Raw genomic sequence first — 14,514 nt, forward strand, 5'->3', positions numbered from 1 at the left:
ATGAAAAAATGCGGTGCATAGCAATACAGAAATGCCAGTATTCATGGATGGGATCCTTTCAGTCCCCTCGAAATCAGGAAGTTTTTAGTAAATATGGTAAAGCCTTACAATAAAATATAGGCTAAGCAATGAAATGCAGCATTACTTAAACTTAATTAAAAGGCTTGCAGAACAAACGAACAGAGCCCACCTTTTTTTTTTTTTTTTTAATTTTTTTTTCCCACTGATTTCGGTTGAGAAGCAGAAAAAAGAACTATGCCGAGGGCTTCTGAGCGAGGATGGAAGACATAAAATGTGTTTGGTGTTTTGTTTTGTTCTCAACAGTTCCCAAGAGCTGTGATTCCCAGGCTGTCTCGGGGTTGCACCCTGGTTCCTGACGCACGCACCCCCACGCGTGGGTCTGCTTTTTCACAAGAAGGAGAGTTTGGTGGAGATTTATCCAGCGGAAGTAACAGGATTTGTGGCCCTTCGTAACGGTAAGTCACCTGCCTAGAGCACTGGCTGGGAAGCCGCTTGTGGAGAAGCTACCAGAGAATGTTTCTTTTTTGTTTTTTGTTTTTTTCTGTGAGCAGGGCTGCGAAATGGGCGGGGTGCCTTCACTAAATATGGAGTTGGGAGCCCTCTGTCCCCTGTGATCTTCCCGTCCTTGTATGGTTCCCTGCCCTCCTACTTGGCCGCTGAGTAAACTTGAACAAGTCACTTATATTCTCTGAACTCCTACGTCTGATTAAACACACAAACATAGGAAAAGGCTTTGTGAAGAGGAGGGGCATAAAATATAAGGGCGTCACTATTTTTGTATTGCTTTTTTGCCGTTGTACCATTCTGTGGTGTAGGGAAGAGCCTTTTATCCCATGGTGACTGGGGAATCTTAGAGCATGGAGTACTGTGTTTCAGTACTCAGTACTCATCTTCAGAGTGCTGAGACCGGGAGACGTTCTCCACCTGCCTCCCTCCCAGGAATAGTGTCCTTCCACTCTCTTGACCTAGATAAGGGGAGTTAAAGGTCAAAGGAAATAGCCATCCCTATTATTTATGGCAAGGGTTGTGTACTTAGACACCTGGTGACACTTGGCCCACACCTCCAGCTTTGTCCAAGAGTTGTTACCCACGTCTTGGCATTTCTCCTCCTGTGGCAGGTCCTCTGAAGGAGTCACTTAAAAGAAGCTAAAAAATCACCATCCGTTGTGTTTGTTCTACCTTGAGAGAGGGCTTGGTAGACGGAGGGTATTGGGAGTTTTTGACTATTTCTAATTTGCAGCACATGTGAGCAGCTCCATCATGATGAGGTAGATATGACTGCCCTAAAATGAATGATGAATGTCACAGTTCTCTGTTATGCACCTCTCGTGAACTAGACCCTGTTTAGACGCTCCTTCATGTCAGTGAAGAAAACAGGCCCAGGCCCCTGCCCTCATGGAGCTAATGTCCAAGAATGAGGGGGCCGTCACAGATGATGCAAGAAGGCATGTGGTACAGGATGGTAGGATCTAGTGGGGATGTGGGGAATGGGGAGAGTGGAGGAGAGCGAGGGGCAGTGAGTATTGGGGAGCTGATCCAAACTGCAGTGTCTCGTTGTGAGAAGTTCTCACTGAGGCAAGTCTGGAAGTCAGGGTTTGCCCTGGGCATGTTCCGGGCGGAGGAAGCAGCCATACCAAGGTCAAGAGGAAAAGAACGTAGCTTGCATGCTGCAGGCGTAGCCAGGAGCCAGTGTGCTGAGACAGGGTGAATGGGTGGTAGGTAATGGGAGGTAAATGTGGAGATACAGTGTCAGGTCCAAAGAAAAGAAACATGCTCCCATGGTTTAGGTACCATTTCCACCTCTGTGAAAGGATATCCGAGACTGGGTAATTTATAAAGAACACACGGGGTTAGGGATTTAGCTCAGTGGTAGAGCGCTTGCCTAGCAAGCACAAGGCCCTGGGTTTGGTCCTCAGCTCTGGAAAAAGAAGAAGAAGAAGAAGAAGAAGAAGAAGAAGAAGAAGAAGAAGGAGAAGGAGAAGGAGAAGGAGAAGGAGAAGGAGAAGGAGAAGGAGAAGGAGAAGGAGAAGGAGAAGGAGAAGGAGAAAAAGATCACACTTATAAAAAGATCACACTTATTATTTGGCTCATGGATCTGGAGGCTGCAAAGTCCAGGCACATGTCACTGGCATCCGGTGAGAGCCTTGGTGTTGTGCCATGCCACAGAAGAAGGAGGACAACAGCAGAAGACTAAGGAGCGAGAGAGGGCCAAACTCAAGCCCACTCGAGATAAGCCAACACTACAGCGGCATCTGTCCATCCTTGAAGTCACAGCCCTCATCGCCAGGGAGACAGGGAGGTCCCCACTTCCCAATACTATTCCGTTCAAAAACTAAGCTTCTACACATGAACTGTGGGGCACGTGTTCAAACAGCCAAGTAATAAGAGTTGCTGTGTTTTCTCGTCAATGTGACCTATTCTAAGGGTGTTTCCTTTACAGTTAACACACACACACACACACACACACACACACACACACACACACACACACACACACACACACACACACAGAGAGAGAGAGAGAGAGAGAGAGAGAGTAAATAAACAAACCATACTAGTTTTCTGGAACTGCTGTTACAAAGTACCAATACCAGGTGGCTGAAAAACAACAGAAATTCACCATTTCATGGTTCTGTAGCCTTATCAAGCCAGCCTCTAGTTAGGGCCTGTTCCCTGCCAGATTCACAGCGGGGGCTGGCTTCCTTCTCTCTTCCTTCCTGCCTGTGGTGTTCTTGGCAATCTTTGGTAGTCCTCGGCTTGCAGCTGCCTCATTTCAGTTTCTGTGCAGGTCTTCACATAGCATCCCTGTTGTACGTGTCTTCCAAGGCTTTTCCCCTTTCCTTACAGGGACACCGGACATGGCATTAACGGCCCACCCTTCTCAGCTGCAAAGTCTTCCTAACTGGTTCCCTGAGCAGCAACCCTGTTTTCAAATAAGGCTGCTCTGAGGTATGGGGTGGGGAGTCAAGCCCTCGGCTTATCTTTAGGCGAGGGTGACGCAGTTCAATCCATCACAGCCACCTTCTGTGGAACATCCCCATCCCCACTGTGCATGCAGAGGTTCGGTCTCAGGACACTCAAACGCTCGCCAAAGCTCAGTCCATGATTGAGAGAGCCAGGCCAGTGTGGATTCCACCTTGCCACCCATGTGCCTTGCTAACAGGTCAGAGCTGACGGGGACTTCCTCTGCCTGGAACAGGAGTTACACAAACACAACCTTGCAGTCGGTCTGTATTGTTCAACTCTGAGATATCTCACGTTGACTCTCCCCCCTCATTGCTGTTAAAGGGAAGAGCCTCCTCACCCAGATCTCTCTCCCCATTTCACCTCATTGCATTTCACCTCAGCATGACATACACAGAGGGCAGATGCTTTTTCTCCTTTTTAGGACTTCTCCCAGGAAAATAACACTACCATTTCTGTTGTGTGTAGAACATTTAATGACAGGAACACATGTTTTCCTCATGTAACATAGGAAAAAAATACACATATACATACACACCACACTCTCCCTGAGTCACTTGGCTTAATACACTGCAACTAAGGGATTCTGAAGCATTTTATATATTCTGTTTTTCAGTGTATTTAAATGCCTCTTAGATATGAAGCTTGTCTTGAACATTTGTGAGTGAGAGGCCACACCAGGGGTTATGTGTTAGGCAAGGTCTTGAGAGCAGTAACTGTAAGGAAAGCTGCACCCACAAGGAACGGAGCACTCTCGTGCCTGTGAGGACACATGGTTAAGAACGGTGTCCGGGCCGAAGGTAGTCACGTCAGAGGAGTGTCTGAATCTCAGTCGAGGTTGCACAGGATTGACGCTGTTTTCAATCAGGGAAGAAAAACAAAGCCACGAGAGGAAGAAAACCTCGTGAGATCAAGCCAGAAAGATTAGGAATTACCAAGATGATAAGGGCAGGGAGGCTGTAAGGGGATGACAGGTGAGCACAGGGAGGCTGTAAGGGGATGATTGGTGAGCACAGGGAGGCTGTAAGGGGATGACGGGTGAGCACAGGAGGCTGTAAGGGGATGACGGGTGAGCACAGGGAGGCTGTGAGGGATGACTGGTGAGCACAGGGAAGCTGTAAGGGGATGACGGGTGAGCACAGGGAGGTTGTAAGGGGATGACGGGTGAGCACAGGAGGCTGTAAGAGGATGACTGGTGAGCACAGGGAGGCTGTAAGGGGATGACGGGTGAGCACAGGAGGCTGTAAGGGGATGACGGGTGAGCACAGGGAGGCTGTAAGGGGATGACGGGTGAGCACAGGAGGCTGTGAGGGGATGACTGGTGAGCACAGGAGGCTGTAAGGGGATGACGGGTGAGCACAGGGAGGCTGTGAGGGATGACTGGGGAGCACAGAAGGCTGTAAGGGGATGACGGGTGAGCACAGGGAAGCTGTAAGGGGATGACGGGTGAGCACAGGAGGCTGTAAGGGGATGACGGGTGAGCACAGGGAGGCTGTAAGGGGATGACGGGTGAGCACAGGGAAGCTGTAAGGGGATGACGGATGAGCACAGGGAGGCTGTAAGGGGATGACGGGTGAGCACAGGGAGGCTGTAAGGGGATGACTGGTGAGCACAGGGAAGCTGTAAGGGATGACTGGGGAGCACAGAAGGCTGTAAGGGGATGACGGGTGAGCACAGGGAAGCTGTAAGGGGATGACGGGTGAGCACAGGAGGCTGTAAGGGGATGACTGGGGAGCACAAGGAGGTCTGATTGCCCATGACTTTGGCTAAGTGGTATGTGTAGAAAGAGAAGATACTGGGGAGATGGGCAGCCCACCTGCCTTCCCCAGGTCTGCTTTTTCCGGTGACTGCCTAGCAGTTTCCTTTCAGATCCCCTTCCTCCCCTTCAGCACGCATGCTTTCATCCCCGTAAGCTGTGGTGTTTTGCCTTCCACCCGGTGCTGGCTGCTGTGGAGGTGTGTGCTGAAGCATACGTTTCTCCCAGTACCAGCGTCGAAAAGAAAAACACTGCCTTCTCCCCGGGGTCCTCCTGCTCTCTGACAGCGTGCATTTGCTCTGATCCTGAAAGCATGTGGAAATTACAAGGTCTTCCAAATCTTCTGTTGAATGAAAATGGCCTGTCATCATGGTCTGATGTCATCACCGCCACAGAGCCCTGCTCCCTACAGCCAGACAGGCTGGTGTTCAGAGTTGAGTAAGCACAGGCCTATTTGACTGACATGGTAGGGTTGTATTGTTGTGTTGTAGTTTGGGACAGTGCTGGGGTTCGAACCCAAGACCTAGTGCGTCCCAGGCAAGCACTGCACACTGAGCTACCCTGCCAGCCCTTCAGCGACTTTGATGATGTCGTTGTGACTGGGGAACTGCTGGTAGATAACCGCTGCTCCAGAGACTGTCCCTGATGATTAAGAATCCGAGTCAGGGCTGGGGAGATGGCTCAGAGGGCACAATGTCTGCCGGGTCGCCTGTAAGGCCAGAGCTGAGCTGCAAGCTGCGATCAGAGGCCAGGGGTTCCCAGGGGCTTCCTGATGAGTGCCAGGTTCAGGGACTGTCCCCCTTTCAAAGAATAAGGCGGAACCTGAAGAGGAAGACACATGCGTTGGGTCTCTGTTCTACCCTACACACAGAGAGACAGCTATATACTCATACATACAGACAGACAGACTTTCAACACACACATACACATATACACAGTCCTACAGATACACACACACATACACACAGACCTACACAGACCAATGAACACATATACACAGACCTATACACACACATACACACAGACCTACACACACACACAAATACATATACACAGACCTACACACATACACACACACACACACACAGACCTACACACACACACACACACACACAGACCTACACACACACACACACACACACACACACACACACACACACACACACACACTTAGTGTGTGTGGCTGAATAAACCAGGAGCCATTTGTTTCCACTGTCTACTAGAAGCTCTGGCAAGTCCCATGCTGACTCAATTGTCCCATCTCTGCAATGGGAATAAAGGCTTACCCTTATTTCCCGGTAATTTCATATTGTTGAGAAACTATGAATACTTTAGTACACTTTTAGATATTCAGATCAGATTCACATAACATAAAATTAACTGTTCAATTTATTTTTCTTTCCAAGATTAACCGTTTTAAGCTGGATGCAATGGTAGGAGTCTGTCATACCAGCTAAATTGGGAAGTTGAGGCAGGAGAATCACAAATTCAAGGCCAACCTTGGTGATTTAGTGAGACCCTGTCTCAAAAAAAAAAAAAAAGGAAAGGAAAAAACAGGTGCCATGGGGGTAGGAATGGCAGAATGCCTGCCTAGAGTGTGTGAGGCTCTGGGTCCAGTCCCCAGTACCATAGCACCATGGTAAATAATCCATTTAAAAGTATTTCAAAGTGAAGAAATTCGATATATTTAGAGCATTCACAAGTCACAAATTTATTACCTCTGATCCATTCCAAAACATCTTCATTTCTTCCAATGAAACTCTGTACCCATTAGTCACCCCCTCCCTCCCCCTGCCTCCTGGCAACCATCCACCTCCTCTGCATCTCTATGTATTTACTATTCTAGAGTTTTCATATAAATGGAGTGGTGCAGCATGTGACCTGTTGTGGCATGTAAAAAAAAAACTTGTAATTACAAATCATTTTCCAACAATCTCATCCTGACTCAGGAACGCTAACATGCTGTCAGAGTACCAGTAGTTTCTAATTGAATTCTCCAAGAAAACCACCTCAGGGCCGCAAGCATCCCTGCTGCTGCTTCATGAGACAGACTGTCCTTTAGGATGAAACTGCTTAATCTTCAGAGACGTGAGAAGTCAGCTTCACCTTGTTTCACCTCTGCCATATGGCCCGATCCCTTCAGACACCTGCCCCCCAACCCCTGACTCACGCCGTTGTCCTCGCTGTTTGAACCCCGATACGTCCCATCATGCAGCTGAGCCTGTAACTGATATTTTGGCTGAGGGTCTGGAGATTAGATGGCTCGCCTAAGCGACAAAGCCGTGTCTGTCCCGAGGGTGTTAGATGATCCCAGCTCCTGGATGAAAATTTGAGGCATACTTACACTGTCATCTCCTGGGGACCTCCTTCGGACAACAGTCCCTGCTGGGGAAGGGATCTGGGATGCAGACTGTGAAGCCCTGAAATGTGAGTCCCCTCTCCATCTGCCTGGCGTAACCTAAGACGGTAGCACAGGTGGAGGAGTGAGGAACTGTGTGGCAAACAGGATTCTGCGGGACTGAAATTCTCATTAAATCCTTTTGTGGTAGCAAAAAGAGGCCATGGTCTAGGACCGCAGGGCCAAAGAATTGGGGTGAGTGGTGCTGGTGGCTGAGTCAGTGAAGGCCACCTGTACATCTGTCTCCTAAGGCCTCCTGGAAGGCGAGCGTCCTTAACAAGGGCCCTGGGACCACAGTTACATACAGGCTCATGCTGGCTTCTCTCCACCAGAGGTGAATGTCATGTCCTGTATTGTGCATGAGATAGGACTGAATCACCTGCTTCCAACTCCAAAAAGTTACTTCCAAGGGCCTCGTAATCCCACTGCAGAGCACCGGGATTGGATTGACCACAAAGTTCAGGGATGGGCTTGCAAGGGGGTAGTTCTGTGGCTCCTCTCCTCTCTCCCTCCTTCCCTTAGCGTGCACGGGGGCTGCATATGCACCAGACATGGAGCTCGGGGCTAAGGATGTGAAATGAGACCCTGCTGTCTAGGGGTGTGTGTCGCGCCCTCCCCTGAACCATCTGTCTGCTGCCTCTTGTTCTGCCTCCGTGGAGGCCTGGAAGGATTCATGTACTTGTCTGCCCCTTACAGGAGGAGGCAGCTTGCAAGCCGAGGGTCCCGCCTACCTCGGAGCTCTTGAATGTAGCTTTAGCAAATACCGGGGGCACCGCCACGTGAACCGAAGTTCACCGAATTGAACTCGGATATGTAAACAGATAACAGGATAAAGTGTGGCTGGTGATATTTGAGAGTGTTTTGCACAGAACGCCCGGAGCATAAAAGGCAAAGTCAACGCCCAGCACGGGTGAAGAGGGGCCTCCCAGGGGTGCCATCCGAGCCCTCTGGAAAGAGGAGAAGGTGTTTGCCAGACAAGGGGGACCTACGATCACCAGAGGCCACACCATATGAACATTCTTGGGAGGAGACCTCCTGACACTCTAGGCCTCCCTTGCTCCTCTAGGGTAACGTGAGAAGCCAACTGCTTGACTGGCCCACAGCATTGGCATAAGCCTGGGCACAGTGTTCAAGAGCCTAAGACCCGGGGAGAAAAATACGCTGGGTTCCCCACCCCTAAAATGCCACCCATTTTGAATCTTTTCCTTTTATTAGAAGAAGTAAAAGTTCGTTTCTTTTCTACACTGGTTCCAGCTGGCAAGCGTTCCCATCCCGGGGTCCTTTCAGCATTTGGGCTAACGTGCCAGATGCCTCCCACAGAACAGGCAGGGCTCTGCGCTCCAGGCTCACAAAGGACAAATAGCAATAGCGTCTTGCTCCTAAGGAGACCAAAATGGACGCTGCACACAAAAAGGCGAAAAGTCAGCAGGGAGCGGGACCTCCCCTGCCATTTCCTATCAAAGCCACACCCTCATTTATATGCACAGCCTCAGAACTGGGGTTAAGTTCTTTGAAATAAGTGACTTTAATCCTGAAGTTCAGAGGCCCAGGGAACAATGAAGGAGGCCTGTGCTTCTCCAGAAAGACAAAAGCCCCGAAAGTGCTGGGCACAAGCCTCACCAGGTCCTTGCCATGCTGAACAACAGCCCCAGAGGAACATGGAGACAGAACGTAGGCTTCACATTCAGGATCTGATGACACGTGCTTTTTTTTTTTTTTTTTTTTTTTTTGGATGTGTAATTCAGGTTTTTATTGTAAATGTCAGCACTCTACCCCAGTTCATAATTCTGATCATCTGACGAATAAGGACCGGTTTTACCAGGACCCTACACACTGCCCCACCTGGGAACACGGCTGCAGTGACTTGGATGTGCCTGTCCTAGAGACGGCTGCCCACCTGGCCTCCATCCCCTCTGTCCCTTTTGCTCAACAGTTCAGCTGTCCTAAAACACACTTACAAATGATGGGTCCTCGGGCCTCTCCCCTCCCGGAAGTGATTCTTTCCTGTAGACTCCCACAGCCGTTCATGTGAACGTCTATCTGCACCCTGTCATAAACAGAGCTTCAAAGCCGGGTGGTGGTGGCGCATGCCTTTAATCCCAGCACTCAGGAGGCAGAGCCAGACGGATCTCTGTGAGTTCGAGGCCAGCCTGGGCTACCAAGTGAGTTCCAGGAAAGGCGCAAAGCTACACAGAGAAACCCTGTCTCGAAAAAAAACCAATAGATAGATAGATAGATAGATAGATAGATAGATAGATAGATAGATAGATAGATAGATAGATAGATAGATAGATAGATAAACAGAGCTTCAGTTCTACCTGGCTTGTGACTGTCAGTTTAAAAAAAAAGTCCTCTCCTCAGGTGGTGGGTGCCCACGCCCACGCCCAAGCCTTTAATCTCAGTACTAGGAAGGCAGAGGCAGGCAGATCTTGGTGAGTTTCCAGGACAAACTCCAAAGCTACACAGAGAAACCCTGTTTTGAAAAACAAAAAAAGAAAAAAAAAATCCTCTCTTCTATTAGAAGATCATCTCCTTGAACCTGTGGCATTTTCCTTGAGGTCTTTGTTACATCCTGTTCTACCATAATCCCAGTATCCATCACAGTACTGAGCCCTGCTGGATACTCAGAAATAAGTGAATGACTTCAGTGGATGGGATTTTAAATATAGATAAACATATGCGAGAACGTCTGCATCACCCAACACCATCACAGATAGCGGAACTGCTTAACCCATAGTTTCCCTGTAGTAGGTTCCACGACTGCGGTGGTTAATCTTCATTGTCGACATGACTGGGTTTAGGGTCCCCCCCCCCAGACTGAGCGCACCTCTTTTGGTATCTGTGAGGCTGTTTTTAGAGAGCGCTGACTGTGTGGGAAGACACCGTGAATTTGGGGGCGGCATGCTGTGGGCTGGGTACCTGGATGAAATAAAAGGGGAGGAGGAAGGACATTTAGAGTTGGCGTCGTCCCCCTCCTCTTGGTCCTCGCCACTGCCCCATGCCCTCCTTGCTTCTGTCAGGGAGTATGTACCCACGGCTAGAGTAACTCTGAAGAAAGCTTTGAATTGTTTTCTTTAGAGTGTCATTAGAGAAATGCCTTTGGGGAATTCTGATGTCAACAGAAGGCAGCAGGGATCCTTTATTTTAACACTTTCACAAATTACAGATATTCTGGAGATCGTGTAAATCAGAGGTTCCCAAAAGGACTTATCCGAAGAAAGGTTAGTAATTTTGCTGGGAACATACATTAGTTTCTTATTGTAACACAGTCTTACAAACATCTTAGCTGAGAACACACTGTAGCTCTAAAGCCAGGAGTCAGCAGGACCGCTTGTAGCTGAGAATACACTGTAGCTCTCGACAGCCATGTCTAACCATTAATGTTATAATGTCTAATTAGAAGCCTGATCCTTCTGGATGCTGCCGGAGAGAATCGCCTGCTCTTGTCTAGCTTGTAGGGGCTGCCTGCCTGCCCTGGCTTGGGGCAGCTTCCTCTCTCTTCAAAGTCAGCAATGTGACATCTTCCACTAAGGCTTCTCCCACTGCGGACCTGTATAGCCCTCATCACAGCTCCTTCTGTGATGCTCACACCCTTGGCTCCCTCATTAAAAGACCTTGTGATCTTATTGGCTAATCTTCCAGTCTCAGCATCCCTCAGAGTGTGTAATAGTAGTCACAGGTTCTAGGGACAGGTGTTGTTCAGCACCATGGCCAGCCCATAGGGGAATTTCTTAAGGGAGCGCCACAGACACCCTTTATGATGGCATCCCTCTGGGGAAAGGCACCCTCAGTTGGGGAACAAAACAGATCCACATCTGTGCTGAGCAACAGGGGATAAACAGTAGAAGCTTTGTCTAGTAACGGTGACGATGGTGGCAATAAAGATCCCTAAAAGGGACTAGAGAGACGTCTCGGTGGTTAAGAGTGTTGGCTGATCTTGCATATAGCATCCAGCTTCTGTTCCAAGCACCCATATCAATCAACTCACAATCATCTGTTAACTCCAGTTCTAGGGGATCTGACTCCCTCTTCTGGCCCCCATGGGCACTACATGCACACACATGTACATAAAAAAATAGTTTTTAAATCTCTAAAATAAAGATTACTGAAGGTCTCTTTTATCAAAGGTCTTCAAGACTTCTAAACTACATAAATAGGAGCCTACTGTATGCTGAAATAAAAACAAAATATCATTTGTTTGTAGTAGGCTTATATTTATTTTCATCAAAAAAGTATACCTCCTGGGAATTCTAACTCTGGCCACTGCTCAGAAGGTTCCAGCAGCATCTATCCAGTACTGTAGTCACGAAGCAGAGTGTGATACAGATGTTAAATGGGGAGATAGGTGGCCTGCAAGACAGCTGAGGAAGGAAGGAGAGGCCCTGGATGCCAAGCCCGAATACTTGAGTTCAGTCACCAGAACTCACATGGTCGACGGAGAGTACGGATTCACATGAGTTGCTCACTGACATACACACACACCCTATGGCATGCGCAAGGTATGTGCACACACATGCAATAAATAACTTTTTAAAGATAGTAAATGAAGAAATTGACCGTACGAAGACTCGTGGGAAGGCGAGCAAGAAGTGGGGAAATGAAATGAGACATGGGGAAAAAATAGGTAAAGAGAATGGAAGTCTTGGCAATATGTCCTGAAATTTTTGTATGACAAGGTGTAGGAGGGGAAATGTAGACATGGCTCTATGCAGAGTAAACTCAATAACCCAAGGAAAGGTCTGATTCCATACGAGGAGACGGAAAAGACTTCTACTGCTAAAATAACACACCATGATCAATTCAACTTATAGAAGGGAAGGTTTATTTGGGCTCCAGGTCCAGAGGGAGAGGATGTCCATCACCATCGTGGCGGGGAAGCACAGCAGCAGGCAGGCGTGGTGACTGAAGCAGCAAGCTGAGCCCTCCCATATTAAGCTACAAGCAGGAAGCGGAAAGAACACACCAGGAATAGCATGCGGCCCTAAAATCCTGAGGCCACACCCAGTAACGTACTTCCTCCAGCAAGGCCACACCTCCTAAGCCTATTCCAACAGTACCATCAACTGGGGGCCAAGTCTCCAAACATCTGGGTCTTCCCGGGACACTCTCGCATGGTGTTAAATGGGAGTGGGAATAATATTAGTCACCCTTCCTCCCCACAGACGCTATAGCACAAGACTGAGTTCTGTCAGGGAGGGGACAGGGTGAGGTTACTCTTGGGGACTCCCCCTTAGCATGCAGTTGGACATACTGCCACAATGTTTGCTCAGCACCCAGTAAGGGCAGTACAGAGTCACCCTCTCTGCATATCACAGCGTGGATTTGTCTGAAGGTAACTGCTCAGAGCAAGGGTGTCTAAGGGAGGAAATACTGAGGAAGAGAAGTGTGAGGTAGAATGCAGAGGGTTTCCATGGATGCATCTCGAGACTTTCTTCACTCACATTGTTCATTTACAAGGTAATACATGTACATATAATATAAATGTAAATGTTCATTTACAATATAAATTCACTACAATGTTTAAAAAATCCCCCAAAAATGGACAGTATAGGTAAAGAAGAACACACATGTATTGAGATTCAGATATTGTTATGGGAATCATTCCTGGACATGATTATGGATCTCTCCTTGTATTTCCAGAGACAGGGTTTCTCTGTGTAACAGCCCTGGCTGACCTGGAACTTACTTTATAGATAAGGTTGACTTTAAACTCACAGAGACCACCTGTCTCTGCTTTAATCCCAAGTGCTGGGATTAAAGGCGTGTGCCACCACCACCCAATGAGACTTCTTTTTAAAAAAATAAATTCCCCCTTTTACTTTTATTTTATGTGTGTGGTGTTTTGCTTGCATGTATGTCTGTGCCCCACATGAGTGCAGTGCCAGAGAAGGCCGGAAGAGGTCGTGGGATTTCCTGGGACTAGCATTCCAGACGTCTGTGAGCTACCCTGTGGATACTGGGAGTTGGATTAGGGTCTGCTGGGAGAGCAGCCCGTGCTCTTAACCACTGAGCCATCTCTCCAGCTCTGGAAGAAACTTTCTTGGTGTAATGTTGATCAAAAGTATTGCAAATGTCTTTGGTTGAATATTTTCTGTTGCGTGTGTGTGTGTGTGTGTGTGTGTGTGTGTGTGTGTGTGTGTGTGTGTGTGTGTGTGTTTTACAAATCTCTTAAAAGAAATAAGACCTGAGACAAGTCAAGGAAAAAGCATTTTGAGCTTAAAGAAACCATTTCACACTTTGATGTTCAAGTAGAAGGGTCATGCATACAGAGAGCATGCTTAATACATCCGCTGGGGAACACAGGAGACTGAAGACAGATGAGAGAGAGCCCAAGCATGGCTGTAAATCTGAAGGGAAGAGATTCACAACTGTTTCATAGAAAGCTATGATAGGAAACAGCTCATCACAGCTGCGGACATCTCAAGGGTTAACAGGTCAAAATTTACAGTAGTGAAAAGAAAAGCGTACTCCAAAATTGAGACCAGTAACGAAAAAAGGCAAGGTATAAGAGCGATTCTTTAAAATATGGCCTTGTGATGCTGAGACGATCCATGTGCTTTGTAAACATAAGACGCTTATTTAGGTCACACTTTTGGAAATTCAGGGGCTAGGTGCTGGCTCCATGGCTGTGCCACGTCATGATGGATAAAATCGTGGCTGGAACATGAATGAGAGGGAGCGATCACATGATGAGAAGGAGAACCAGAGAGCAAAGGGGAGGCAGGCTTGTTCTTATTTTACAACTCACTCTCTGAAGAACAAGCAGGGGACTCATTAGAGCTACCATACATAATCCCTCCCCAAAGCAGCGCCCAGTGACCTAATCACTTCCCACTGGGTTCTGCCTCTCTGAGGTCTGGTCATCTGTCAACACCGCCACATTGAAGATCAAGCTTCCAAAACATGACCCTTTGGGGATATACTCTATGGTGAGGCTAACCTTCGTTATCAACTTGACTGGTCTAGAACCACATAGAAGAGGTGTGTGTGTGTGTGTGTGTGTGTGTGTGTGTGTGTGTGTGTGTGCGCGCGCGCGTAAGGCCATTTCCAGAGAGAATTAACTGAGGAGGGAAACGCACCCTGAATGTGGATGATAGCATCTCCTGAGCTGGAGGCCCAGGCAGATAAAATGGGGAAGAGGAGGAATTCAGGTTCTTGCTTCCCAATCCGCAGAGAGGTGACGCCTCATGGCCAGCTCTGGCCACCTCAGAGCAAGCTACTCCAGACTGTCCTGTCATCCCTGACAATGATGGACCAGATTCCTTTAAAGTCTGGGCCCAAATAAATCTTTTTCTCCTTATGTTGCTTCAGTCAGATTTTGTCATAACAAGAAGAGAAGTAACTAAGGTACAGTCAAACCACAGTTTTTACTTTA

General features: G+C 48.1%; 1 protein-coding gene across 1 annotated transcript in view; it reads left to right on the plus strand.

Moving 5' to 3' along the window:
- Window positions 1–342: 342 nt before the first annotated feature.
- The window catches only part of Cracd (capping protein inhibiting regulator of actin dynamics), a 122,913-nt gene continuing 108,741 nt past the window's right edge, over window positions 343–14,514 (plus strand). The window contains exon 1 of the mRNA XM_042257546.2: window positions 343–476. The gene's annotated coding sequence lies outside the window, so the exon portion shown is untranslated. The remainder of the gene's footprint in view (window positions 477–14,514) is intronic.

This window comes from Peromyscus maniculatus, chromosome 10, assembly GCF_049852395.1.
Source record: "Peromyscus maniculatus bairdii isolate BWxNUB_F1_BW_parent chromosome 10, HU_Pman_BW_mat_3.1, whole genome shotgun sequence".
Taxonomy (NCBI): domain Eukaryota; kingdom Metazoa; phylum Chordata; class Mammalia; order Rodentia; family Cricetidae; genus Peromyscus; species Peromyscus maniculatus.